The sequence below is a fragment of the Pseudophryne corroboree genome, chromosome 5, assembly GCF_028390025.1.
Source record: "Pseudophryne corroboree isolate aPseCor3 chromosome 5, aPseCor3.hap2, whole genome shotgun sequence".
In the NCBI taxonomy this organism is placed as follows: domain Eukaryota; kingdom Metazoa; phylum Chordata; class Amphibia; order Anura; family Myobatrachidae; genus Pseudophryne; species Pseudophryne corroboree.
This window is the reverse complement of record NC_086448.1, coordinates 768625072-768649187: the sequence shown is the minus strand read 5'-3', so window position 1 is coordinate 768649187 and position 24116 is coordinate 768625072. Positions and strand designations below refer to the sequence as shown.

General features: G+C 46.7%; 1 protein-coding gene across 2 annotated transcripts in view; it reads right to left on the bottom strand.

Annotated features, from left to right (window-relative positions):
• The window catches only part of FZD6 (frizzled class receptor 6), a 158113-nt gene extending 134205 nt beyond the window's left edge, over positions 1–23908 (bottom strand). Inside the window, exon 1 of one of the 2 annotated variants that reach the window (XM_063924241.1) lies at positions 23681–23908. The gene's annotated coding sequence lies outside the window, so the exon portion shown is untranslated. Of the gene's footprint in view, positions 1–23449; positions 23537–23680 lie in introns of those variants that run through there. The other variant, XM_063924242.1, reaches the window with a different exon arrangement.
• Between the last annotated feature and the right edge of the window lie 208 nt (positions 23909–24116).

Here is a 24116-nt window from a genome sequence, read left to right as displayed (position 1 = left end):
TCACTCTCTGCAGCACAGTACTACAAGAGAAGGTGGGTAGGGCTGTCATAGGTCACTCTCTGCAGCACGGTACCACAAGAGAAGGTGGGTAGGGGAGTCATAGGTCACTCTCTGCAGCACAGTACTACAAGAGAAGGTGGGTAGGGCTGTCATAGGTCACTCTCTGCAGCACAGTACTACAAGAGAAGGTGGGTAGGGGAGTCATAGGTCACTCTCTGCAGCACGGTACTACAAGAGAAGGTGGGTAGTGGAGTCATAGGTCACTCTCTGCAGCACGGTACTACAAGAGAAGGTGGGCAGGGGAGTCATAGGTCACTCTTTGCAGCACGGTACCACAAGAGACGGTGGGTAGGGGAGTCATAGGTCACTCTCTGCAGCATAACATTATAAATGAGTTCAAGATGGCGCCGCGGATGGGTGCCTCGGTGCTGCTCTGCCAAGAAGCCTTCGTTTTTACATGTGTAATATGGTTAATATGTGAGTCTATCGTACAGTTGCAATGTGCAGTATGAACTCATACGTGTAATGTTTGTAATGTATGCTACATTCTTCCCCCTTCTTATGCTACAGTATGTATTCCCCCCCTCATGTTGCTGCTTGGCAATGCATTGTACTGCAAAAAATTCCAAGAGAAGGTGGGTAGGGGAGTCATAGGTCACTCTTTGCAGCACGGTACCACAAGAGAAGGTGGGCAGGGGAGTCATAGGTCACTCTCTGCAGCACGGTACTACAAGAGAAGGTGGGCAGGGGAGTCATAGGTCACTCTCTGCAGCACGGTACCACAAGAGAAGGTAGGTAGGGGAGTCATAGGTCACTCTCTGCAGCACGGTACTACAAGAGAAGGTGGGTAGGGGAGTCATAGGTCACTCTGTGCAGCACGGTACTACAAGAGAAGGTGGGCAGGGGAGTCATAGGTCACTCTCTGCAGCACGGTACCACAAGAGAAGGTGGGTAGGGGAGTCATAGGTCACTCTCTGCAGCACGGTACTAAAAGAGAAGGTGGGCAGGGGAGTCATAGGTCACTCTTTGCAGCAAGGTACCACAAGAGACGGTGGGTAGGGGAGTCATAGGTCACTCTCTGCAGCATAACATTATAAATGAGTACAAGATGGCGCCGCGGATGGGTGCCTCGGTGCTGATCTGCCAAGAAGCCTTCGTTTTTACATGTATAATATGTCTAATATGTTGAGTCTATCGTACAGTTGCAATGTGCAGTATGAACTCATACGTGTAATGTATGCTACATTCTTCTCCCTTCTTATGCTACAGTATGTATTCCCCCCCTCATGTTGCTGCTTGGCAATGCATTGTACTGCAAAAAATTCCAAGAGAAGGTGGGTAGGGGAGTCATAGGTCACTCTCTGCAGCATGGTACCACAAGAGAAGGTGGGCAGTGGAGTCATAGGTCACTCTCTGCAGCACGGTACTACAAGAGAAGGTGGGCAGGGGAGTCATAGGTCACTCTCAGCAGCACGGTACCACAAGAGAATTAGCAGTTGTTCCTAACTGCGCACTCACCTTCCATTTCCCATACCCGAGAGCTCTGCAGAAAAATAAGATTTTACTTACCGATAAATCTATTTCTCATAGTCCGTAGTGGATGCTGGGACTCCGTCAGGACCATGGGGAATAGCGGCTCCGCAGGAGACAGGGCACAAAATTTTAAAGTTTGACCACTAGGTGGTGTGTACTGGCTCCTCCCCCTATGACCCTCCTCCAAGCCTCAGTTAGGATACTGTGTCCAGACGAGCGTACACAATAAGGAAGGATTTTGAATCCCGGGTAAGACTCATACCAGCCACACCGTACAACTTGTGATCTGAACCCAGTTAACAGTATGATAACGTAGGAGCCTCTGAAAAGATGGCTCACAACAATAAACAACCCGATTTTTTTGTAACAATAACTATGTACAAGTATTGCAGACAATCCGCACTTGGGATGGGCGCCCAGCATCCACTACGGACTATGAGAAATAGATTTATCGGTAAGTAAAATCTTATTTTCTCTGACGTCCTAGTGGATGCTGGGACTCCGTCAGGACCATGGGGATTATACCAAAGCTCCCAAACGGGCGGGAGAGTGCGGATGACTCTGCAGCACCGAATGAGAGAACTCCAGGTCCTCCTTAGCCAGGGTATCAAATTTGTAGAATTTTACAAAACGTGTTCTCCCCTGACCACGTAGCTGCTCGGCAGAGTTGTAATGCCGAGACCCCTCGGGCAGCCGCCCAAGATGAGCCCACCTTCCTTGTGGAGTGGGCATTGACAGATTTAGGCTGTGGCAGGCCTGCCACAGAATGTGCCAGTTGAATTGTGCTACAAATCCAACGAGCAATCGTCTGCTTAGAAGCTGGAGCACCCATCTTGTTGGGTGCATATAGTATAAACAGCGAGTCAGATTTTCTGACTCCAGCCGTCCTTGAAATATATATTTTCAATGCTCTGACAACGTCCAGCAACTTGGAATCCTCCAAATCGCTAGTAGCCGCAGGCACCACAATAGGCTGGTTCAGGTGAAACGCTGATACCACCTTAGGCAGAAAATGAGGACGCGTCCTCAATTCTGCCCTGTCCGAATGGAAAATCAGATATGGGCTTTTATACGACAAAGCCGCCAATTCTGACACTCTCCTGGCTGAAGCCAGAGCCAGTAGCATGGTTACTTTCTATGTAAGATATTTCAAATCTACCGATTTGAGTGGCTCAAACCAATGGGATTTGAGAAAATCCAAAACTACATTGAGATCCCACGGTGCCACTGGGGGCACAACCGGGGCTGTATATGTAGTACTCCTTTTACAAAAGTCTGGACTTCAGGAACTGAAGCCAATTCTTTCTGGAAGAAAATCGACAGGGCCGAAATTTGAACCTTAATGGACCCTAATTTGAGGCCCATAGATAATCCTGTTTGCAGGAAATGTAGGAATCGACCCAGTTGAAATTCCTCTGTCGGGGCCTTCCTGGCCTCACACCATGCAACATATTTTCTCCAAATGCGGTGATAATGTTGTGCAGTCACCTCCTTCCTGGCTTTGACCAGGGTAGGGATGACCTCTTCCGGAATGCCTTTTTCCTTTAGGATCCGGCGTTCAACCGCCATGCCGTCAAACGCAGCCGCGGTAAGTCTTGGAATAGACACGGTCCCTGCTGAAGCAGATCCCTTCTTAGAGGTAGAGGCCACGGATCTTCCGTGAGCATCTCCTGAAGTTCCGGGTACCAAGTCCTTCTTGGCCAGTCCGGAGCCACTAGTATCGTTCTTACTCTCCTTTGCCGTATAATTCTCAGTACCTTGGGTATGAGAGGCAGAGGAGGGAACACATACACTGACTGGTACACCCATGGTGTTACCAGAGCATCCACAGCTATTGCCTGAGGATCTCTTGACCTGGCGCAATACCTGTCCAGTTTTTTGTTGAGGCGGGACGCCATCATGTCCACCATTGGTCTTTCCCAATGGACCACAATCATGTGGAAGACTTCTGGATGAAGTCCCCACTCTCCCGGGTGAAGATCGTGTCTGCTGAGGAAGTCTGCTTCCCAGTTGTCCACTCCCGGAATGAACACTGCCGACAGTGCTATCACATGATTTTCCGCCCAGCGAAGAATCCTTGCAGCTTCTGCCATTGCCCTCCTGCTTCTTGTGCCGCCCTGTCTGTTTACGTGGGCGACTGCCGTGATGTTGTCCGACTGGATCAACACCGGCTGACCCTGAAGCAGAGGTTTTGCCAGGCTTAGAGCATTGTAGATTGCTCTTAGTTCCAGTATATTTATGTGAAGAGACGTTTCCAGGCTTGACCACACGCCCTGGAAGTTTCTTCCTTGTGTGACCGCTCCCCAGCCTCTCAGGCTGGCATCCGTGGTCACTAGGACCCAGTTCTGTATGCCGAATCTGCGGCCCTCCAACAGATGAGCACTCTGCAACCACCATAGCAGAGAGACCCTTGTCCTTGTCGACAATTTTATCCGCTGATGCATCTGCAGATGCGATCCGGACCATTTGTCTAGCAGATCCCACTGAAAAATTCGTGCATGGAATCTGCCGAATGGAATCGCTTCGTAAGAAGCCACCATTTTTCCCAGGACTCTTGTGCATTGATGCACAGACACTGTCCCTGGTTTTAGGAGGTTCCTGACTAGTTCGGATAACTCCCTGGCATTCTCCTCTGGAAGAAATACCTTTTTCTGAACAGTGTCCAGAATCATCCCTAGGAACAGCAGACGTGTCGTCGGGATCAGTTGGGATTTTGGAAAATTCAGAATCCACCCGTGCTGTTGGAGCACTACTTGAGTTAGTGCTACTCCGACCTCCAGCTGTTCTCTGGATCTTGCCCTTATCAGGAGATCGTCCAAGTAAGGGATAATTAATACGCCTTCTCTTCGAAGAAGGATCATCATTTAGGCCATCACCTTGGTAAAGACCCTGGGTGCCATGGACAATCCAAACGGCAGCGTCTGAAACTGATAATGACAGTTTTGTACCACGAACCTGAGGAACCCTTGGTGTGAAGGGCAAATTGGGACATGAAGGTAAGCATCCTTGATGTCCAAGGACACCATAAAATCCCCTTCTTCCAGATTCGCTATCACTGCTCTGAGTGACTCCATCTTGAACTTGAATTTTTTGTATGTACAGGTTCAGAGATTTCAGATTTAAAATAGGTCTTACCGAGCCGTCCGGCTTCGGTACCACAAATAGCGTGGAGTAATACCCCTTTCCCTGTTGTAGAAGGGGTACCTTGACTATCACCTGCTGAGAATACAGCTTGTGAATGGCTTCCAATACCGTCGCCCTGTCGGAGGGGGACGTTGGCAAAGCAGACTTTAGGAACCGGCGAGGGGGAGACTTCTCGAATTCCAACCTGTAACCCTGAGATACTACCTGCAGGATCCAGGGGTCCACCTGCGAGTGAGCCCACTGTGCGCTGAAATTCTTGAGGCGACTCCCCACCGCCCCTGAGTCCGCTTGTAAGGTCCCAGCGTCATGCTGAGGCCTTTGCAGAAGCCGGGGAGGACTTCTGCTCCTGGGAAGGGGCTGCTTGGTGCAGTCTCTTACCCTTTCCTTTGCCTCGGGGCAAATATGAATGTCCTTTTGCTCGCTTGTTCTTATAGGAACGAAAGGACTGCGGCTGAAAAGACTGCGTCTTTTTGTGTTGGGAGGGGACTTGAGGTAAAAAGGTGGACTTCCCGGCTGTTGCCGTGGCTACCAAATCCGATAGACCGACTCCAAATAATTCCTCCCCTTTATACGGTAATACTTCCATATGCCGTTTGGAATCCGCATCGCCTGACCACTGTCATGTCCATAGACTTCTTCTGGCAGATATGGACATCGCACTTACTCTTGATGCCAGAGTGCAGATATCTCTCTGTGCATCTCGCATATAAAGGAATGCATCCTTTAATTGCTCTATAGTCAATAATATACTGTCCCTATCCAGGGTATCAATATTTTCAGTCAGGGACTCCGACCAAGCCACCCCAGCACTGCACATCCAGGCTGAGGCGATTGCTGGTCGCAGTATAACACCAGTATGTGTGTATATACTTTTTAGAGTATTTTCCAGCCTCCTATCAGCTGGATCCTTGAGGGCGGCCGTATCAGGAGACGGTAACGCCACTTGTTTGGATAAACGTGTGAGCGCCTTGTCCACCCTAGGGGGTGTTTCCCAGCGCGCCCTAACCTCTGGCGGGAAAGGGTATAATGCCAATAACTTCTTTGAAATTAGCAGTTTTTTATCAGGGGTAACCCACGCTTCATCACACACGTCATTCAATTCCTCTGATTCAGGAAAAACTACAGGTAGTTTTTTCAGACCCCACATAATACCCCTTTTTGTGGTACTTGCAGTATCAGAGATATGCAAAGCCTCCTTCATTGCCGTGATCATATAACGTGTGGCCCTACTGGAAAATACGTTCGTTTCTTCACCGTCGACACTAGATTCGGTGTCCGTGTCTGGGTCTGTGTCGACCGACTGAGGCAAAGGGCGTTTTACAGCCCCTGACGGTGTTTTAGACGCCTGTACAGGTGCTAATTGGTTTGTCGGCCGTCTCATGTCGTCAACCGACTTTTCCAGCGTGCTGACATTATCACGTAATTCCATAAACAAAGCCATCCATTCCGGTGTCGACTCCCTAGGGGGTGACATCACCATTACCGGCAATTGCTCCGCCTCCACACCAACATCGTCCTCATACATGTCGACACACACGTACCGACACACAGCAGACACACAGGGAATGCTCTGATAGAAGACAGGACCCCACTAGCCCTTTGGGGAGACAGAGGGAGAGTTTGCCAGCACACACCAAAGCGCTATAATTATATAGGAACAACCTTATATAAGTGTTGTTTCCTTATAGCTGCTTAAATATATATAATATCGCCAAAAAATGCCCCCCCTCTCTGTTTTTTACCCTGTTTCTGTAGTGCAGTGCAGGGGAGAGCCTGGGAGCCTTCCTAGCAGCGGAGCTGTGTAGGAAAATGGCGCTGTGTGCTGAGGAGATAGGCCCCGCCCCCTATTCCGGCGGGCTCTTCTCCCGGTTTTTCTGAGACCTGGCAGGGGTGAAATACATCCATATAGCCTCAGGGACTATATGTGATGTATTCTTTTTAGCCAGAAAGGTAATCTCATTGCTGCCCAGGGCGCCCCCCCCAGCGCCCTGCACCCTCAGTGACCGCTGGTGTGAAGTGTGCCTGAGCGCAATGGCGCACAGCTGCAGTGCTGTGCGCTACCTCATGAAGACTGAAAAGCTTTCAGCCGCCGGTTTCTGGACCTCTTCTTACTTCGGCATCTGCAAGGGGGTCGGCGGCGCGGCTCCGGTGACCCATCCAGGCTGTACCTGTGATCGTCCCTCTGGAGCTAGTGTCCAGTAGCCTAAGAAGCAAATCCATCCTGCACGCAGGTGAGTTCACTCCTTCTCCCCTAGGTCCCTCGTTGCAGTGAGCCTGTTGCCAGCAGGACTCACTGAAAATAAGAAACCTATCAAAACTTTTACTCTAAGCAGCTCTTTATGAGAGCCACCTAGATTGCACCCTGCTCGGACGGGCACAAAAACCTAACTGAGGCTTGGAGGAGGGTCATAGGGGGAGGAGCCAGTACACACCACCTAGTGGTCAAACTTTTAAATTTTGTGCCCTGTCTCCTGCGGAGCCGCTATTCCCCATGGTCCTGACGGAGTCCCAGCATCCACTAGGACGTCAGAGAAATACAGATGGCGAATGTCCATACAGGATTAGATTAGCCACAGCGGACAATAACTCCACATATTCCAATGTGCCCATTGCCTGTACGCATTGGAGGCTGGGCATTTTGCGAGCTGAACCCATATTTATGCCCAGATTTATCAAGCCTTGGAGAGTGATAAATTGCACTGTGATAAAGTATCAGCCAATCCGCCATGTTACAGGCTGTGGGGCAGATGTATTAACCTGGAGAAGGCATAAGGAAGTGATAAACCAGTGATATGTGCAAGGTGATAAAGGCACGAGCCAATCAGATCCTAACTGTTAATTTACATATTGGAGCTGATTGGCTGGTACGTTTATCACCTTGCACATATCACTGGTTTATCACTTCCTTGTGCCTTCTCCAGGTTAAAAATGACAGTTAGGAGCTGGTTGGCTGGAACTTTATCACCATGCTAGTCATAGTGTGATAGTATATCTGTAGCTTCAACCATGCACAGCTGTGCGTTCCAATACTCTAAGCGTTCCCATCTCTAAGCGTTCCGATAAAGAACAGTTAAAAATAGGATTTTAATACCTACCGGTAAATCCTTTTCTCTTAGTCCGTAGAGGATGCTGGGGTTCCAAAAGGACCATGGGGTATAGACGGGATCCGCAGGAGACATGGGCACACTATAAGACTTTGAATGGGTGTAAACTGGCTCCTCCCTCTATGCCCCTCCTCCAGACTTCAGTTAGAAAACTGTGCCCAGAGAGACGGACATTTTGAGGAAAGAATTTATTGTTTAAACACGGTGAGTGTCATACCAGTTCACACCTCAAACATGCCGCAGAACGTGGCATTCAATAGAACACCAGCTGACGGCATGGAAAAACCATACAGCAAAATGCTGACCTTAAACGTAACACAACTTGTGTGTAACATGACCGATAATCAGATATCGCATGTCATGGCACGAATAACTGCAGCAACAGACTTGACTGCAAGAAACACCACATGAGTGTAACGACAACCAATAGCTGCAGATACATTACGCACTGGGACGGGCGCCCAGCATCCTCTACGGACTAAGAGAAAAGGATTTACCGGTAGGTATTAAAATCCTATTTTCTCCTACGTCCTAGAGGATAAAAAAATCTGTCAGGACATCAGGGTCTCTAGTGACATTAATGTGTTCTGAATGTGTATGAACATGTACTGAATGCCAATGTTGCGGATCTAATCAGGAAACATTATGGCCGACATAGAACATAGTATTCGTGTCGACGACAGTGAGTAGTGACTGGGCAAAATAAAAATGTTGTGACCCCGAGGGATCTGAGGGAAACACATACCTAATTTCACTAGGACGCCCCCACAAAATACTATCACGTCTGTGCTCGAGCTACAGCCCACTGCAACGTACCATACATATACACACCTACAGGTATAGGTTTCTTACATATTTTTACACCCAGTCATCATAGTTGGTGCCGACAGGGTCACCCACATACTACTGTGTTTCCCATTCAGTGTGTACTTATGACAAGCATACCACTACCGACCTGTTGACTCTATCAAGTACCAACAGGCGTCGGCGATGTCGACAGTGACCCCATATTGGTTTGTGACCGATCACTCTCTCATGTAGACACATAAGGACTATAGTGGGAATACCTGACAGGGAACTCACACAGAAATATGCACAACAATGATTATATGGCCCTTTCTAAACAAATAGTGTTATATATATCTCAATATACCACAAAAAACTCTGTGCCCCCCCTCGTTTGTACTGCATCACCTTTTTGGTGGGGACAGAGAGAAAAATGGCGCTGAACACTGCTGTGAAGGCTAAGCCCCGCCCCCTTTTCGGCGTGCTTCAGCCTCATTATAATAAAGTGTAACATGCAGGCAGGGGACCGTATATAGTGTCTAGGCACTATATACCTTCACAAAACACATATATATTGCTGTCCAGGGCGGCGCCCCCCCCCCCCCCCCCCAGCGCCCTGCACCCAAGTGACCGCTGGCTTGTGCGGGATCAATGGCGCGCAGCGCTATCGCTGCTGTTCGGCGGGGGTATCGTACCGGGTGTCCGGGCCCCGAGAATGCCTGTGTAAAACAAAGAACCTCAGTAACATGCTGCCCAGGACGCTCCCCTCCAGCACCCTGCACCCTGCAAGTGCCGTTGGTGAAGTGTGTGGGAGCATGGAGCGCAGCGCTACCGCTGCTGTTACCTCCATTACTGAAGTCTTCTGCCGTCACTGAAGTCTTCTTTTCTTCCAATACTCACCCGGCTTCTTTCTTCTGGCTTCTGTGAGGGGGTTGACGGCGCGGCTCCGGGAACAAGCAGCTAGGCGAACCAAGTGATCGAACCCTCTGCAGCTAATGGTGTCCAGTAGCCGAAGAAGCAAAGCCCTTGAACTAAGAAGAGGTAGGTCTGACTTCTCTCCCCTCACTCCCACGATGCAGGGAGCCTGTAGCCAGCAGGTCTGCCTGAAAATAAAAAACCTAACAAAGTCTTTTAGAGAAACTCTGTAGAGCTCCCCTAGTGTGTGTCCAGTCACTCCTGGGCACAAAGTCTAACTGAAGTCTGGAGGAGGGGCATAGAGGGAGGAGCTAGTTCACACCCATTCAAAGTCTTATAGTGTGCCCATGTCTCCTGCGGATCCCGTCTATACCCCATGGTACTTTTGGAACCCCAGCATCCTCTAGGACGTAGGAGAGAAAAAACAGTTGAACAAACATTAAAAAAGAATTTTAGGAACATTATGTGGACTCACCAAACCTCTGCACAGAAATCACCAGGACCAGGCCTACTAACCCTCTGGCAGAGAACATCAGTAGCGCCTTACAGGCCTACCCCTCAAGGTGAGCAGGGAGCACGGGGGGGAGAGCACCAAGGCTAGGCCAAGCAGGGTCATTTTGCATCGGATTTCAGTGTGCTCCCCACCTTCTCGTACCCCCACACCGCTCCTATGAGACCAGGATAATTTCCCTCCTTTCGTTGGTTATCTGCAAAGATGACCTCACCATGTGCTTGATTTAAAAAAACAGTCAGATAGCCGCCTACAGGGGGAGAGGTTTTTCGCTGTGCAAGTGTGCGATCGCATGTGCAGCAGAGCTGAACAAACTGATTTACTCTTCCTGTGCGATGGAATCCTGCTGATCGGGGCCGGAGCTGAAGTCACACACCCTCCCTCAAAACGCTAGAGCCAGTCTGCGTTTTTCCGGACACTCCCTGAAAATGGTCAGCTGCCATCCACAAATGGCCTCTACCTGTCTATCTCCTTGGGAACCCCCGTGCGAATGGATCCTTCGCACCATCCCGTCGCTGACCGGCGAAAACGCACATCAGCAGTCAGATCTGAATGACCCCCTATATTGTTTACATGTAAATACTGCACACTGGTAGCCAGCTCATGTGGGTAGCCCTAGACAATTATTATTTTAAAAATAAAATAAAAAAAAATGTAAATCGCGCGCGCACACACACACACACACACACACACACACACACACGTGTGCCAGTGGAGAAGTTGCCCATGGCAACCAATCAGCACTGAAGTAACATCTATAATTTGCATACTATAAAATTATATAGAGCTGCTGATTGGTTGATGGGGCAACTTCTCCACTGGCTCACTTCTCCGCTCTTATCACTGCTTAGTAAATGTCCCCCTTAGGCTGTAAGCTACTAAGTAACATGCTGCAAAACATGTTGGCGCTATATATAAAACTAGTGTTTGCTTGCGGCTTTGCTAACAGAGATGTCTGTTATTGCTCAGCGGAACTAAATTTAAAAAGACAGTAGTGCCATATAATATTGTGATGTATATTTTCTATTGTGCACATTGATCACAAAATTTCTTTGGAAACAATATTTGCAGTTTTTCATTCAGGGATTAAGATGCTTGGGGCTGCTAAATCGTGAGCAAGACATGTAAAGCTGCCCATGGGAGAAGCAGCTGGTCCTGAGATCTACGCCTGCAGCCCTGAGCGTTTGTTCCTGTGACTTGTTGATCGTCATAGCGAAGCAGATGCTTAAAGGACGGGTGGTCTTCAGTATGCCGGCGGTCGGGCTCCCGGCGACCAGCATACCGGCGTCGGGAGCCCGACAGCCAGAATACCGACACTTATTCTCCCTCGTGGGGGTCCACGACCCCCCCCCTGGAGGGAGAATAAAATAGTGTAGCGCGCCACCGTGCCCGTAGCGTGGTGAGCGCAGCGAGGCCGCAAGGGGCTCATTTGCGCTCACCACAGTCGGTAAGCCGGCGGTCGGGCTCCCGGCGCCGGTATGCTGGTCGCCGGGAGCCCGACCGCCGGCATATCGTAGTGAACCCTAAAGGACAATGCAGGCGCTTGAACTGAAAAAGAAAATTGTTGGGAATAAGGGGTATACGTGGTATATACAGTCTCACCTGCGCCACATCCCCTTAGAATCTCTGTCTCAATTAGGTTCCTCTGCGGAACAGTCACTTTAAGTCAGGTCCGTTGCATAACTTAGGCAGAGTGCCAGAGTCAAGTTCCGCAGAAGCATTATCGGAACACCAACTTTCAGTGCGCCGAGTGTCACATCGATCACTAAGCTATATAAAAAGTGAAAACATGAACCAAACTCATCCGGTTGTTAGATGCCGGAACGAACAGACACAAAAAGTCAGTTTTTGGGGTTTTTTTTGTCTCCACGATTCATAAAAAGTCTCTAGTAGTATATTTCTCAAAAAAATTACTATGTACAGACACAGGGCCTAATTCAGACCTGATCGCTCGCTAGCTATTTTTTGGAGCGCTGCGATCAGATAGTCGCCGCCTATAAGGGAGTGTATTTTAGCTTTGTAAGTGTGCGAACACATGTGCAGCCGAGCGCTACAAAAAAGTTTTGTGCAGTTTCTGAGTAGCCCAGGACCTACTCAGCCGCTGCGATCACTTCAGCCTGTCCGGGCCCGGAATTGACGTCAGACACCCGCCCCCTGCAAACACTTGGACACGCCTGCGTTTTCCAAACATTCCTAGAAAACGGTCAGTTGCCACCCACAAACACCCTCTACCTGTCAATCACCTTGCGATCGGCTGTGCGAATGGATTCTTCATAAAACCCATCGCACAGCAACGATCCGCTTTGTACCCGTACAATGCGCCTGCACATTGCAGTGTATACGCAGTTCTGACCTGATCGCAGCGAAAAAATCTAGCATGCAATCAGGTCTGAATGACCCCCACAATCCTTATAGGTTTTATATGTATAGATTACTCTCCTGGTTTTACTTTTTATGCAGTAAATTAAATTACATTGGTTCCTTTGGACAATATTCTCCAAACTTTGCAGGGATATTCATACAGGCACCAAGTCTGTTTTTGGCTTAGCAGAATTTTTGCGTAGCATTCTGTGTTGCTTCCCCCAAGGCAAGAAATGGGGAGGGGTTTGTCAGCTATATTACTTTTGACAACTTGATACCCCCTTCCTGACTAAGGAGCCTCAGTTTCAAACTAACGTTTACCACGACTCGGGCGAAGTGTGAAAGGCATGTCAGTGCAAGGTGAGATCAAATATCAAATATATAAGAAACAACCCAACCTAAATCTATATACTGCTGTGCATATTTAAAAATAAAATAAAAAAAATGATAGATAGATAGGATAGAGATATATATATATATATATATATATATATATATATATATATACACACATACATACACACACACACACACACACACACACACACAGTTGTGCTCATAAGTTTATATACCCTAGCAGAATTTGTGATTTTCTGTACATTTGTTAGAGAATATGAGTGATAACTCACAGTCTTTTCTTTCACTCATGGTTAGTGGTTGAGTGAAGCCATTTATTGTCAAACAACTGTGTTTACTCTTTTTAAATCATAATGACAACAGAAACTACCCAAATGACCCTGATCAAAAGTTTACATACCCCAGTTCTTAATACTGTGTATTGGCCCCTTTAACATCAATGACAGCTTGAAGTCTTTTGTGGTAGTTGTGGATGAGGCTCTTTATTTTCTCAGATGGTAAAGCTGCCCATTCTTCTTGGCAAAAAGCCTCCAGTTCCTGTACATTTTTGGGCTGTCTTGCATGAACTGCACATTTGAGATCTCCCCAGAGTGGCTCAAGGATACTGAGGTCAGGAGACTGAGATGGCCACTCCAGAATCTTCACTTTATTCTGCTTTAGCCAATGACAGGTCGACTTGGCCTTGTGTTTTGGATCATTGTCATGTTGGAACGTCCAAGTACGTCCCATGCGCAGTTACCGGGCTGATGAGTGATTTTCCTCCAGTATTTTCTGATAACATGCTGCATTTATCTTGTCATCAATTTTGACCAAGTTTCCAGTGCCTTTGTAGCTCACATATCCCCAAAACATCAGCGATCCACCTCCGTGTTTCACAGTAAGAATGGTGTACCTTTCATCATAGGCCTTGTTGACTCCTCTCCAAATGTAACGTTTATGGCTGTGGCCAAAAAGTTAAATTTTGGTCTCATCACTCCAAATGACTTTGTTCCAGAAGTTTTGAGGCTTGTCTCTGTGCTGTTTGGAGTATTGTAAGCGGGATGCTTTGTGGCATTTGCGTAGTAATGGCTTTCTTCTGGCGACTCGACCATGCAGCCCATTTTTCTTCAAATGCCTCCTTATTGTGCACCTTGAAACAACCACACCACTTTTTTTCAGAGAGTCCTGTATTTCAGCTGAAGTTATTTGTGGATTTTTCTTTGCCTCCCGAACAATTTTCCTGGCAGTTGTGGCTGAAATTTTTGTTGGTCTACCTGACCATGATTTGGTTTCCACAGAATCCCTCATTTTCCACTTCTTAGTTAGAGTTTGAACACTGCTGATTGGCATTTTCAATTGCTTGGATATCATGTTATATCCCTTTCCTGTTTTATACAGTTCAACTACCTTTTCCTGCAGATCCTTTGACAATTCTTTTGCTTTCCCCATGACTCAGAATCCAAACACGTCAGTGCAGCACTGGATGAAAGATGCAAGGGTTTTTCAGGAGTCCAGAAACTCACTGACCTTTTATACACACACACACTGATTACAAGCAAACAGATCACAGGTGAGGATGGTTACCTTTAGTAGCCATTCAAACCCGTTTGTGTCAACTTGTGTGCATGTTATCAGGCCAAAATCTCCAGGGTATGTAAACTTTTGATCAGGGTCATTTGGGTAGTTTCTGTTGTCATTATGATTTAAAAAGAGTAAACACAGTTGTTTGACAATAAATGGCTTCACCCAACCACTAACCATGAGTGAAAGAAAAGACTGTGAGTTACCATTCATATTCTCTGACAAATGGCCAGAAAATCCCAAATTCTGCTAGGGTATGTAAACTTATGAGCACAACTCATATATAATCTCTTCTTATATTTTGTCACTGAATGCCTTTCTACCGTTTCATCTTGGATGTCATTTGCCACCTCAAACTTAATATTTCCAGAACAGAGTTAATTATATTTCCATCGGCCACTAGTAGTTGCCAACCCGATATCTCTATCACTGTCGAGAACTCTACAATCAATCCTACCCACAAGCTCACTGCCTAGGTGTCATCCTTGACTCTGAACGGTCCTTTGTTCCCTACATCCAATCAGTCTTATAATCATGTTACATGCATCTAAAAAAACATATCCAAAATACAGCCATACACAAGACACAGCAAAAACTCTAATCCATGCTCTCATTATCTCCCACATTGATTATTGCAATAGTCTCCTTACTAGTCTTACCTAGAAGAGACTCTCACCACTACAATCCATTCTGAATGCAGCTACGAGGCTAATCTTCCTCGCTAGACGTTCATCAGCTGCAGATCCACTGTCAGTCCCTCCACTGGTTACCTGTATTCTACCGTATTCAATACAAAATACTTTTACTCACACACAAGGCTATTAACTTCACCAATGCACATCTCTTCGCTTCTCTCAAAATATCTCCCAACCCGACCTCTTCGCTCTTCACAAGGTCTATGTCTCTCATCTACACTCATTATTCGCTCCCATTCATAATTGCATGGCTTTCTTCGGGCTGCACCCACTCTGTGGAATTCCCGACCACGCACAATAAGACTCTCCTCTAGTCTCCAAACCTTCAAGCGTTCCCTGAAAACTCATCTCTTCAGACAAGCTTATCAAATTCCAGAACCGCTCACATTACCTTTATAAACACTCCTATCTGGTTACATCCCCTCTGTACAGTCCACACATATCCTCACGTATGTTCTCTTTCTTCAATTTCCCTTCCTCCTGATCCCAGTTTATCATTACTGTGTGACCATATCATGCAGCCCATCAAGAACCTTTGCAATCTGGTGGACAATTATGCAACAGATAGCACCTATCCTTGTGTATCAATGCGAATTTCCCTATAGTTGGTAAGCTTGCGAGCAGGGCCTTCCTACCTCTATGACTGTTTATTATCACCCAGTATTGTTTTATCATTGTTGTTTACAATTGCAAAGTGTAACGTAATTTGCTGCACTATGGGGGGTCATTCCGAGTTGATCGCTCGCTGGCGTTTTTCGCAGCATAGCAATCAGGCTAAAAACCGGCTGTTCTGCGCATGCGTATGGGCCGCAGGGCGCATGCGCCAAGTAATTTCACTGATCGGTGTGTGATTGACAGGAAGTGGGTGTTTCTGGGCGGAAACTGACCTATTTCCAGGAGTGTGCTAAAAAACGCAGGCGTGTCAGGCTAGAACGCATGAGTGGCTGGCCGAACGGAGGACGTGTTTGTGACGTTAAAGCAGGAACTAAACGGACTGAGGTGATCACAATCTAGGAGTAGGTCTGGAGCTACTCAGAAACTGCAGGAAAAGATTTTCGAGCAGTTCTGCTAATCTTTCGTTCGCAATTCTGCTAAGCGAAGATACACTCCCAGAGGGCGGCGGCTTAGCGTTTGCACTGCTGCTAAAAGCAGCTAGCAAGTGATCAACTCGGAATGAGGGCCTATATAAGAAGCTGTTCATGAATAAATAAATAAATAAATAAATAAATCAGAAGTTGATTTAAATGAACTTGAAATACAGCAACACCTAGATAAACCTTTTTTTTTCCACCATCACAGTATGCCAGCTCAGAGTCACTCTAATAAAAACACATCCACACCTGTGAAAACACTCAAAAAAAAAAAAAAAAAACAACACACCTGGTTGACCTCAATGCAAATATTTGAATAATAGTTTTTTGTTTTACAAAACCAAACAGACATGAGAAAACCAACTTGTCTAAGAAGTAAACTGACATTTCATACACATATATTTATTTTAGCTCTATGAGCGATCACATAAAACAATAATACATAAAGAATCTCCCCTGAACTACCTACAAAAAAAAATTAAAAAAATAATTCAAGTTAGCCAATAACTGAATTCAAACATTATTCATTTAAAAAATTTTTTTTTTTGCTGGAGGTTTTTAATTTCATATAATCTTCAGTAATGGTTAGCATTACTGCCCCACGGCACTATGGTCATGAGTTGGATTCCCACAATGGCCCTGTGTGGAGTTTGTATATTCTCCCCGTGCTTGTGTGGGTTTCCTCCAGGTACTCCAGTTTCCTCCCACGGTCCAAAAACATACTGGTAGGTTAGTGGGCTCCCAACAAAAAATTAACCCTTGTGTGTATACATGGGCAGACTAGATGGGCCAGGGGTGTTTGTATCTGCTGTCAAATTCTGCATTTTTATGTATACCAAGTTAGCTGAATAGTGTGAATGAACTTCTGTACGGTCTGATATTGGTATATATTCAGAGGGATTATATATTTGAAAAATAAAATTCAGACTACAGTGCAATAATATATAGACCATTGAAAGAAAATGTATAAATAGCTGCTGTCTCCTTGGTAAATGCAAGTAATTGTCTCATGAAACTGACATAACAGACATAATAATAAATAAATATAAATAATACTTTTTATTTCCCTAACAAAGATGCATACCCTCCAACGGGATCCGGTCTGAAGATCAACAGTGCCTAGGTCAACAATGTTTAGGTCGACAGTCACTAGGTCGACATGTTCTAGGTCGACAGGTCAAAAGTTCGACATGAGTTTTTCAAATTTTTTTTCTTTTTTTGAACTTTTTCATACTTAACGATCCATGTGGACTACGACTGGAATGGTAATCTGTGCCGAGCAAAGCAGTAGCGGAGCGAGGCACCTTGCCCGAAGCATGGCGAGCGAAGCTAGCCATGCGAGGGGACACGGTGCACTAATTGGGCTTCCCGGTCACTGTACGGAGAAAGCGACACCAAAAAAACCATGAAAAACTCATGTCGACATTTTGACCTGTCGACCTAGAAACCCTGTCGACATTCAAACCCTGTCTACCTAGTGACTGTCGACCTACAGTGGTCGACCTAGACACTGTCAATCTAATGATCTACACCCCCTCCAACATGACCCATTCCATTAGGTACAAAGTGCTCGGTTCCTGGACTTTCTAGCCAGTGGCGGTTATAGAGGCGGGGCTGCAGCACAGTCCAAAATTCAAATAGGGGAGCCACACCAACTGCCGGTGAGTCCCGGCTGGCGATGTGTGGCAGTGTTTGGGGCAGCAGCTGGTGTGGCTTCCCTATTTGAACAGAGCATTTTGTACCTAATGGAATGGGTCATGTTGGAGGGTGTGGTATTGAAGTGTCCACCCCCTAGGTGACAGGAGAAACAAGAATGAAGTACAAACCCCACATATGATATACAGGGATTCGATATGATCTACAGATGGACGGAATGCTGGCGGTCAGAATCCCGACAGCGGCATCATGACCATCAGAATCCCGACAGCCCCACAGAAAGTACCCTGCCCCCTACCCTAACCCTCCCTTGTGGGTGTCTAACCCTAACCCTCCCCGGGTGTGCCTAACCCTACCATCCTCGCTGCCTACACCTAACCCTCCCCGCTTGGTGCCTAACCCTAATCCCCCCCTCCCCGGTACCTAACCATCCCCTTCCCTTCCCTGCACCATAACCCCCTTCTAGTGCCTAAACCTAACCTACAACCCCCTGCAGCAGGACGTGAGCGTGTCCCACTAAAAGAACACTTGGGATTCCAGGCATCAGTATTTTGACAAAGAAAAGCACTGAAGCCGGCGCTGGCTGTTTCTCCAATAGTAAATAATTAGAAAACTATGGATGAATGTAAAAACACACTTGGATTTATTTGCTAAACATCAATTAATAAAATAAAGGTTAAAATTCACATATACACATGAAATTAAGGGCATATATAGAGCTGTGAAGCATTTGAATATGCTGCTAGTAAGTGTCCACTATGGATCCCGGACTAGAACACTGGACAAAGTTCCCTGGGGAAGAGAAATTAATACAGCTGGTGTTACCCGTGAGGACGGAGGCTTCCAGAAGCTTTAGATGACAGCAAGCATGCTGTATCACTTGTATTCAAGCTGGGTCTCTCCAGTCGGTGATGAAGCTAGGTGACCGAGCCTAGGGAAACGCGTTAAGTGTAAAAGCTGCCATCACCACCATCACAAGTGCTCCACATCACAACGGATCCAGATATGGACTTATAACAATCAGTTTTGGAACACCTGCTTTGGAATTCTTCTCTGTGGGACATTCACATTACAGCACCGACTGGAGAGACCCAGCTTGAATACAAGTGATACAGCATGCTTGCTGTCATCTAAAGCTTCTGGAAGCCTCCGTCCTCATGGGTAACACCAGCTGTATTCATTTCTCTTCCCCAGGGAACTTTGTCCAGTGTTCTAGTCCGGGATCCATAGTGGACACTTACTAGCAGCATATTCAAATGCTTCACAGCTCTATATATGCCCTTAATTTCATGTGTATATGTGAATTTTAACCTTTATTTTATTAATTGATGTTTAGCTAATAAATCCAAGTGTGTTTTTACAATCATCCATAGTTTTCTAATTATTTACTATTGGAGAAACAGCCAGCGCCGGCTTCAGTGCTTTTCTTTGTTAAAATTCTTTGGGACTGACAATCCCTTGCTGGCAGCTGTGACAGCGCGTCTGGAATTGCCCTTCTCTCAGTATTTTGACGTCGGGATCTCGAGCTCTGACGGGATTGTGATGCAGTTACAATGTCTCCGTTCGGGATTCCGGCGTCGGAATTTTGTCCGCCGGGATCCCGTCCGGCGGCATTGTAACTACATCCCAAATATAGCACTATATAATCTTGATGCAGATTTATCAAAACGGAACACAAATTTCTATTTCACCCAAGTGAATCGTCCAAGTGTGTAGGGTGTGAAATGCGGACGCCCCACTCACAAAGTCAGACCACAGATTAAAATAATTCATCTGAATTTTTACTGAAACCGTATCCCGGAACCAGCACGGTGTCATGTATACAGAGGACCGTCTCATCAGACCCCTCACGCGTTACACCAAGCACAGGGCTGTCATTTGGTCGAAAAAAAAAAAAAACAATAAAATAAAAGTGCAATTAAACAATTGGCTCAGCAAACTGCAGAGTAACTCCCTGCTTTGTAGGATTATCCAGCCAGCAACATAGCAACATGCATTCTGGGGTGTGAAATAAAACAAAAGGTTTTGAATGGAGATAATTATACTGATCCCACATTGTGTCTCCGCTCAGGAGCTGGCCCAAGCAAGATACAGAAATTCCCTAGTGACTTTCAGCATACAAATGTTATGGTTTCGATCAGGGGTGTGCGCATGGTGCCGTCGCACAGAGTGCAGGGCTATGGGCACCCCCGTTCTTACCCCCCCTGGACTCTACATCTGGCTAGCAAGGTGTCTAGATCGTCGTCCTTCAGCCAGAATCAGCGCTATCGAAGCATCTGACATGCAGACTGAGGATGCGCCAGGCAGTTCTGTGCTTATGGGAACTGGCATGCCTGCCCCTCCCACGACGTCATGCGCTTGGGGGAACGTGGCCGGCACAGGGCACTAGTAAGCTCAGTTACTGCGCTGATTTCAGTATGATTTGCCGACAATCGCAATGTTGAAAGTCATTATATAGGCTACATAACGTCGATACCCAATATTAAGCATAATCGTCATCATCGACTCTAAAATTTGCATTAGAGACATTATGACTGTGTGCAACATTTTAACTGCATACATACTTATTACTAGGTATGATAGTAATAACAAAGTACAACCTGAACGCAATGCGGAATGCTGCAACACTGTAACAGAGTACAATCTAAACACAATGCAGAATGCAGCAACACTGTAACAGAGTACAATCTGAACGCAATGCGGAATGCAGCAACACTGTAACAGAGTACAATCTGAACGCAATGCGGAATGCAGCAACACTGTAACGGAGTACAATCTAAACACAATGCAGAATGCAGCAACACTGTAACAGAGTACAATCTGAATGCAATGCGGAATGCAGTAACACTGTAACAGAGTACAATCTGAACGCAATGCGGAATGCAGCAACACTGTAACAGAGTACAATCTGAACGCAATGCGGAATGCAGCAACACTGTAACAGAGTACAATCTGAACGCAATGCGGAATGCAGCAACACTGTAACAGAGTACAATCTGAACGCAATGCGGAATGCAGCAACACTGTAACAGAGTACAATCTGAACGCAATGCGGAATGCAGCAACACTGTAACAGAGTACAATCTGAACGCAATGCGGAATGCAGCAACACTGTAACAGAGTACAATCTGAACGCAATGCGGAATGCAGCAACACTGTAACAGAGTACAATCTGAACGCAATGCGGAATGCAGCAACACTGTAACAGAGTACAATCTGAACGCAATGCAGCAACACTGTAACAGAGTACAATCTGAACGCAATACGGAATGCAGCAACACTGTAACAGAGTACAATCTGAACGCAATGCGGAATGCAGCAACACTGTAACAGAGTACAATCTGAACGCAATGCGGAATGCAGCAACACTGTAACAGAGTACAATCTGAACACAATGCGGAATGCAGCAACACTGTAACAGAGCACAACCTGAACACAATGCAGCAACACTGTAACAGAGTACAATCTGAACGCAATGCGGAATGCAGCAACACTGTAACAGAGTACAATCTGAACACAATGCGGAATGCAGCAACACTGTAACAGAGCACAACCTGAACGCAATGCAAACACAGCAACACTGTAACAGAACACAACCTGAACGCAATGCAAACACAGCAACACTGTAACAGAGCACAACCTGAACGCAATGCAGAATACAGCAACACTGCAACAGAGTACTACCTGAACGCAATGCAGAATACAGCAACACTGTAACAGAGCACAACCTGAACACAATGCAGCAACACTGTAACAGAGTACAATCTGAACGCAATGCGGAATGCAGCAACACTGTAACAGAGCACAACCTGAACGCAATGCAAACACAGCAACACTGTAACAGAACACAACCTGAACGCAATGCAAACACAGCAACACTGTAACAGAGCACAACCTGAACGCAATGCAGAATACAGCAACACTGTAACAGAGTACTACCTGAACGCAATGCAGAATACAGCAACACTGCAACAGAGTACTACCTGAACGCAATGCAGAATACAGCAACACTGCAACAGAGTACTACCTGAACGCAATGCAGAATACAGCAACACTGTAACAGAGCACAACCTGAACGCAATGCAGAATACAGCAACACTGTAACAGAGCACAACCTGAACGCAATGCGGAATGCAGCAACACTGTAACAGAGCACAACCTGAACGCAATGCGGAATGCAGCAACACTGTAACAGAGCACAACCTGAACGCAATGCGGAATGCAGCAACACTGTAACAGAGCACAACCTGAACGCAATGCAGAATACAGCAACACTGTAACAGAGCACAACCTGAACGCAATGCGGAATGCAGCAACACTGTAACAGAGCACAACCTGAACGCAATGCGGAATGCAGCAACACTGTAACAGAGCACAACCTGAACGCAATGCGGAATGCAGCAACACTGTAACAGAGCACAACCTGAACGCAATGCGGAATGCAGCAACACTGTAACAGAGCACAACCTGAACGCAATGCGGAATGCAGCAACACTGTAACAGAGCACAACCTGAACGCAATGCGGAATGCAGCAACACTGTAACAGAGCACAACCTGAACGCAATGCGGAATGCAGCAACACTGTAACAGAGTACAATCTGAACGCAATGCGGAATGCAGCAACACTGTAACAGAGTACAATCTGAATGCAATGCGGAATGCAGCAACACTGTAACAGAGCACAACCTGAACGCAATGCAGAATACAGCAACACTGTAACAGAGTACAACCTGAACACAATGCAGAATGCAGCAACACTGTAACAGAGTACAATCTGAACGCAATGCGGAATGCAGCAACACTGTAACAGAGTACAATCTGAACGCAATGCAGCAACACTGTAACAGAGTACAATCTGAACGCAATACGGAATGCAGCAACACTGTAACAGAGTACAATCTGAACGCAATGCGGAATGCAGCAACACTGTAACAGAGTACAATCTGAACGCAATACGGAATGCAGCAACACTGTAACAGAGTACAATCTGAACGCAATGCGGAATGCAGCAACACTGTAACAGAGCACAACCTGAACGCAATGCGGAATGCAGCAACACTGTAACAGAGCACAACCTGAACGCAATGCGGAATGCAGCAACACTGTAACAGAGTACAATCTGAACGCAATGCGGAATGCAGCAACACTGTAACAGAGTACAATCTGAATGCAATGCGGAATGCAGCAACACTGTAACAGAGCACAACCTGAACGCAATGCAGAATACAGCAACACTGTAACAGAGTACAACCTGAACACAATGCAGAATGCAGCAACACTGTAACAGAGTACAATCTGAACGCAATGCGGAATGCAGCAACACTGTAACAGAGTACAATCTGAACGCAATGCAGCAACACTGTAACAGAGTACAATCTGAACGCAATACGGAATGCAGCAACACTGTAACAGAGTACAATCTGAACGCAATGCGGAATGCAGCAACACTGTAACAGAGTACAATCTGAACGCAATACGGAATGCAGCAACACTGTAACAGAGTACAATCTGAACGCAATGCGGAATGCAGCAACACTGTAACAGAGTACAATCTGAACGCAATGCGGAATGCAGCAACACTGTAACAGAGTACAATCTGAACGCAATGCAGCAACACTGTAACAGTACAACCTGAACACAATGCAAATACAGCAACACTGCAACAGAGTACTACCTGAACGCAATGCAGAATACAGCAACAGTCACCAGAGTGTGAATCCCTCCCACACACCCACCTGTCTGCAGGATGAAGCAATGTAAAAAGTTTTCCCAAACTATTCCCTGACCCTCATCTGTCACTATATCCCTCTGTATTATCCCGACCTGTATTCCCTGAACTGCACCACTGCCTCTATTGTCCCCTGCAGAGGAGCCTCCTCCCTCCCCAGCCTGTCAGTGCCTCCTCCCCACCACCAGCAGCATAGCCGGGATCAGAGCCCAGGCTGACAACCGGGACAAGCTCTCACCTGTGCATGCCCGGGCTGGGCAGATACAGTCAGGGTTCCCCGGAATCCTCCTTCTCTGTGACGGGCGATCACCCCCAACCTCAGCCGACCAGCGACCGACCGACTCCCATGCTACCTGCGGCGCCAGCGATCCCTCTGGCAGGAATAACAGCGCTGCCCGCACTCCGCTGCAGTTCCTGAAGTTCCCCTGTTGTTAGCACGCCTCTGATTGGCCGCCCCAGCCCCCCTCTCTGTTTGGCTATTGTACTTTCACTACTGATTGGTGGTGAGATTTGCTGTGCGGTTTATGGGACGATGACGGATCGATTGTATTGATTTATTGATCTGCTGTCACTCTGACACTAGTGTGCGTGTGATGCTGCACTGGCTTTCTAATGAGTGAATGAGGCAGGTTCATCATAAAAGTACTAATAATAACTCAGTATAAATATAAAGA